We start from the raw sequence: 6,738 nt of genomic DNA on the forward strand, positions 1-6,738 counted from the left end.
CTGTGTCGCACAATGGACTCCAATTGTTGGAAATTGACGCCCTACCAGCAACGCACGTACAGACTCTTCCTGTTTACAACTTGTTGGTTCCCTCCGCCGAGATCCCACGGAATGATGACCCACAGAATCCGGCCGGATCGTGTATCACGCGATCGTTGACAACGACAGAGTCGAGTTTGAGGGTAAATTTTGCTACCATGACCAGCGTGCATGATAGAAAAACGACAAAAGGGAAGGTTCGCAAAGCTGATTGCCAACAAAATTGCTGTTCCTCAGCTGTTTCGAGCTTCGTATTTGGGAGCAAGAAAAACAAACGTGATTCATTACAGCGATTAGACCCAAGTAGAACTAGTTTTGTTCCAGCGTGGTAATTATTTGCGGATCTGTTGTCGTGTGAGTGTCATGTAATTATTCTATTCACGCACGCATGCAATGGCGGTTCAAAACAAAGCTACGACATTACGCTAGTATATTGGGCGGTAAATGGTTTGATCTTGGATGACAATAAAACTTTATAGTACGCATCGCACATACATTGTAAAACTGCAACAAATTGAAGTCCAACAGTTCACTCTGCTACATCAATTAACATAGACAAGGAATGGAGAGATTTGCGGAACTGACAAGATATCCGTCTACAGTTGATCAAAACGTCAAAATGAGTATGATGCCATAATGGTGACCGCTATAAAATTACATGCTAGCGAGAAATCACTTCTCTTCAGTTTAAATCGAAAGCTGGTAATTATCCCACACCAGGTTAAGAAATGTCACTGAACTTTACAAATCCGGAAAACGATTCCCAATGTATCTGGTTAATACACTTTGACGCTCAACCCGTTCAATAATTAATCGTTACAATCATACGCATTCAAGTTGAATCCGGAAGAAATACCGGAAATTTAAATTACGGCGCAAATCCAGCTGTTCTCGTCCCCGTCACGCAGGATGGTTAACTTTTCTACGAGAAGTAAAAACGAAAGGAAAAAATCGAAAGTGAATGTCCTTTCCTCATGCACGGAAGTTAGTAACTTATTTAGGTCCTATACCTCTAGAAGGCAAACGTAACCGCTAGTTGTCGTGAATACGTAATGTACCAGAGCCGGCTCAACTACAACTCAACTGCACGGTGTAGAGTCTCACAATATGGATAATAAGCTTGTTTGGAAGATAGGCATCACGCGAACGATCATCCCACATTCAGGTTTCTCAGCTGATTCTCAGGCATGAGTTGTGTGAGTGATTCCACGGAAATGTTTTGAGCTTAGATACTACTAGTTTTGTTTTTAGGTTGACGTTCAGTTACTAAGCTTAAATTGTTTACTTTTATACAGCAAATCGGTGTACATGACAACAAGGCGTGTTTTGAGTAAAACATACAAATGGCCATTATTACAGGTTCCCTGAGGGAACTCCTGGGAGGTTCCGAAAGTGGCCAAGACTTTTCATGAAGTTTGAGCCGTCGCAAGACGAATTCCGATTGAAATCGATAATTGGCCATATCAGGAACCCGATCCGGTTCTTTTTTTTACGGAAATGGCCGAATCTCAGTGGATTTTCAATGGATTTTTATACTCCCGATTACGTTTGACTGGTCATTAGTTGTACCTTCAGGCAAAGGTTCTGATTGCTCCAAAATGACTTATTCACTCGCGACCACAAATTGAAAGCGAAAAAACTGCTTCTACCTAGGCAGATCTTGTTCGTCGCGTACACCACTTGATCCTTGTTCATCGCGGACACCACTTGATCTTTCGCTTTCTAGGAGACGAATATGTGCCGGCTATCTAAGTTCCTCCAGGTCGGCGGCCTCGTGCTCGGTCCAGTTGACCGAAGCAAGTATCCCACGCCATTCGCCACACCTGCAGTCATCGTTTGACAAAACCTGGCCGCTGGCTTTCTGGATTCGAGACCTTGGCACAGCACCTGGAACCGGTCCGAACTTGTTGTCAAAAAATTATTCGATGAATCGTTTATCACACTTTATTTACCTCCTGGCCAATCCAGTTGTCAGCTCCTTTTCCAAAAACTGGTCCGAACAAACTTTTCGCTGTTTCAAGCCGGTCGGTCCAAACACAACGTCAACTTCCGGAATCTCACAGTTGGCCACCCACCGGCGATGATAAGTTCTTCGGTTTGGGAACAGACCGGAAACGTTCCGACAACCCGCAAATTCACACCTACGGCTCATTTTTTCAGCTCAGTTGCAGTCTTCTCTTTACAAACGATAACAGTAAAAAACCATCTATCAAATTGGTCGAACCAGGGGCAACAGAGGCGCCTCTAGCGGATGCTTCACAAATCAAATTAAAATAGATCGTAACGGTTCTACACAACTTTCCTATTTAAGTTGTACATCTGTTCTCTGAGCAATTCTCTACCAAAACCGGAAATGGATTTTATTTGTATTTTTTGATTTGGCTCAAACTTTGTGGGGGCCTTCCCTATACCCAAATATGCTATTTTGTGTCATTGGTTCACCCATACAAGTCTCCATACAATTTTGGCAGCTGTCCATACAAAAATGGTATGTAAATATTCAAACAGCTGTAACCTTTGAGTGAATTTTTTGATCAATTTGGTGTCTTCGGCAAAGTTGTAGGTATTGTTGAGGACTTTTGAGAAAAAAATAGGTACATGGTAAAAAAATTTGAGGATTTTTTTATCAACTTTTTTTTTACTAACACTCAATTTCCCAAAATACGTATTTTTTGAATTTCGAGATTTTTTGATATGTTGTAGGGGACAAAAATCCGCAACTTTTGAGCCATAGAGAAACATGGTCAAAAAATCTGCCGCCGAGTTATGAATTTTTGAAAAATAGTGGACACATTCTCCGGCAATGTACACCTTAGGATGAAATTTTGAAAAGCGTGTATGAGCTATTTGGATATTTTTCCTCGATTCTAGACTACTGGAAGCTTCAAAAATCATGGTTTTCATTAATTGATCATTTGAATATAATTTTGTACAAGTTGGTTAGGTTATGCATCAATTCGTGATAAAATCATCGTTTTAAAACATTTTTCTAAAAACTCCTGGTTTTCAGCGAAATAAAATCCAAAAAATATTCTTTTCATTGCATTTTGTAAGTTTTTAGTTGTACTAAACGGAAATGTCATGGGTTTTCAGTTTATCTTAAGTTAAGTATTTTTTTCAAACTAGTGTTAGTTTACCATTTTATTGCGTTGCAACGTCACGAAAAAGGGACATTTGTTTATGTCAACAAAAAACTAAACATTCAATCATTTTGATATTTCGGATGCTCTTTGTACTTGGAAAGAGCTTTCAAATGCAATCTAGAGCGACTTAATTGGTTGTCAAGATCCAAAGTTACAACAGGTTTAAGTTTGCGTTGCAACGTCACGAAATTTTTAATCATATTGGTCACATGGCAAAAAAGATGTATGCGTAGTTGGTTGTTGAAGATAAAAGGGTACTAAATATTATATATTTGTTATATAATGTTTCCGAGCATATTTACAGAAGAATTGTACATGGGTCATTCACAAATTCCGTCATTTAAGTTTGATGCAACTCGAAAAAAAAGTATTTTATGAAACTTGTTGAACAAATCAAAATAGACCGATGTTCACAAGGGGAAAAAATTCTAAAACTTTCAAAAAAGTAATCACGTGGTTACTGGATGGCCCCTTTATGATAAACTGATTTACGTGAGGGTTCATTCTAATACAACGCAATGATTTTTTTTATCCCACACTTTTATGTAAGTCAAATTACAGTAAAATTCATTAAACAATAAAAATCACGTGATTCGATTGTTTTTTTTTTCACAAACTTTTGTCACTCTGTTGTTGGACGAACCCTTACTTAAATAAGTTGTATGCAACGTTTTGTCGTTCACAATTAAAAATGTTATGTTGCGCAGTTAACCAGTTATATTATTTCCTCAAACATGGGCAGGCCAATCAATTCACATGTCCTTGTACTGTCTATTAATGTCTTATAATCAAATCTTAACCTACAGTTGTTCAGCCTAACAAAAACTATGATTTATTTTGAAACTATAATTTCGTGACGTTGCAACGCAACGAAAAACCCTGTTTTCAAAAACAGAGCGTTGCAACGTCACGAAATGTAAGCGGTCTTTAAAAATCGAGGTTTAATTTTTTCGAAAAACTAATGATTGCATTCGATTTGTTGGCCAATTTTACACTAAAAATGGAAGAAGAACTCCAAATTTGCCGTTTAACAGAGCAGAGTTAATGGCGAAACATGAATTGGTTCAGGATTGAGAAAAAGTCACGCGTTGCAACGTCACGCTACATATCCCTCTATCAAAAATAGAATATTCGCTTAAAATAATGTTTTAACATTGTTTCTTATAGGAAATTTAATGTACTTTCCGAATCTGTAATAACATACGTACCTTTTCAATGTAATTTTTGAGTTACAGCCGAAATACTGAAAAAAGAAAAGTCAAAGCGTTGCAACGTCACGGCGGAATGTGATCACTTGATTTTTGGAAAAAATCGAAGTTTCATGCAAAAACAAGTTTGACATTATTTTTTAATGCAAAATTGAATTTACAATCAAAAAGTACTTTACATATTTTTTGATAAAGAGCTCCGTTTTCTAGATATAGCCACCAAAAGTTTGATTTTAGCGAAATATTTGCAGTTTTTCAATTTTTAAAAATAGTGACCATGAGTGACCATTTCTAAAAATATTTTTTTTGAAAAGTTCAGAAAATTTGCTATAAAATTGTCTAAGAGACATTGAAGATTGGACCTCTGGTTGCTGAGATACAGCGCCTTAAAGAAAAAGAAACACGAAAATTGAAGTTTTCTAAGTCTCACCCAAACAGCCCACCATTTTCTAATGACGATATCTCAGCAATTAATGGTCCGATTTTCAATGTTAATACATGAAACAATCGTGAAATTTTCCGATCTCTTCGAAAAAAATATTTTGAAATATTTTAAAATCAAGACTAACATTTTAAAAGGGCCAAACATTGAATATTACGCCCAGGTTTGCTCAGATGCTTTCTATAAATTTGGTCGTAGAAGGCGTAGATTGCGAGATAAAATGTTGGTGTCTTGGACAAAGTTGCTTGGATTGGCAAGCCCACAAACTTTCTAGAATTGTTCTAGAAGACAAAAAAATTCCCAAAAATATTCCTGAAAAGTTAGATTTTCGAAATCACCCTAATCATTCACCACCCTTATTTTCAACCAAACCAAAAGTTGCCCCTTCCCATTTGCAACAACTCTTCTGAAGACACCAAAGCTCCAAAACTTCACCATTTTTCGGAAAATCCATTTTCCACTTAATTTTGCGATCTGGACCACTGTTCGGGCTTTCCATTTCATTAGGGCACAAAACTTTTGTAAACAAGAGTGTTTCCCTCTCAGAACTTATGCAAACTGTCATTTGAGTGAAAAGGTTTAAAAAAGTTTTGTGCCCTTTTGAAAAGTTAGTCTCCAATTATGGAACAGGCAATTTGGAGGCAGTGTTTTGCAGCTCTGACTGAAATAGTCTCGAAATGCAGTTTTTTTTTAAAAAGGTCCTATAAACCAAATTTTCATTTTTTGCTTTTTGGGTGTTTTTGAAACTCTTGACTCAAGGCGGTTCTAAAAACACCCAAAAAGCAAAAAATTAAAATTTGGTTCATAGGTCCTTTTAAAAAAAAAAAACTCCAGAAATGCAGTTTTTTGTTTAAAAAAAACGACTTTTGCTAGTGAAATAGCAAGATAATTTGCAAATAAAGGTCCTTAAAATAGAAGGGTCGCCAGAAAAGACGCTTTGGCATGTTATTGACAAATTATTACAAAAATGATTCGAATTTGTGGGTGTTCCGAATATGTGGGATGACTGTACAACAGGTTGCAATAATGCTATAGTATCGATCACACTATTTAAGTGTGCATAACTTTGAAAAGCAAAAAAAAAAACTAGTTTTTTTTTATTTTGGATGGAAGTGGACGATGAATCCTTCAAAAGAAGTGCAGATGAACAATTCAAAACATTTTTGGATAAATTGATCGAGAGCTGATGGAAAAATGGCTTTGTTTACAACTGGTGCTAAGGATCTTTTGAAACTAAACTAAAAATACAAAAATAGTTAACTGAAAAAAGTCAAAAAAGAGGTCAAATAATTGTCCGTACCCCTAATAAAAGTACAAAATCTGATCGATTTAAGTGAATTCATTTATGAAATGTTGTTTCTGTGTCAAATACTAGTACCTCTAGCCAGTTTGTGACAACTTTGAACTTCTGATAATTTTTTTAAGTTAGTTTATATTAAAAATTGGTTTAAATTTAGTTTTTTAAAATAAAACTTATCAAAACATTAGTTTATAAGCAACTATTTTTGAAAACAATGTATATTTTGAACAAATATTGTTAAAACTTATTCATTAGAGACTCTTACATCAAAAAATAGCAATTTTATAAAAATGGTTGTTAATAAACTAATGTTTTGAAAAGTCTCAGATAAAAAAAACTAAATTTAAACCAATTTTTAATATAAACTAACTAAACAAAGTTATCAGAAGTTCAAAGTTGTCACAAACTGGCTAGAGGTACTAGAATTTGACACAAAAACAACATTTCATAAATGAATTCACTCAAATCGATCAGATTTTGTACTTTTATTAGTACGGACAATTATTTGACCTCTTTTTTTTGACTTTTTTCAGAAACCAATTTTTGTATTTTTTAAGGAAAAGTTTTGGGGGCGTTGGATTTGGACAAATATTTGATTCCCTGTAT

Source organism: Culex quinquefasciatus, chromosome 1, assembly GCF_015732765.1.
Source record: "Culex quinquefasciatus strain JHB chromosome 1, VPISU_Cqui_1.0_pri_paternal, whole genome shotgun sequence".
Taxonomy (NCBI): domain Eukaryota; kingdom Metazoa; phylum Arthropoda; class Insecta; order Diptera; family Culicidae; genus Culex; species Culex quinquefasciatus.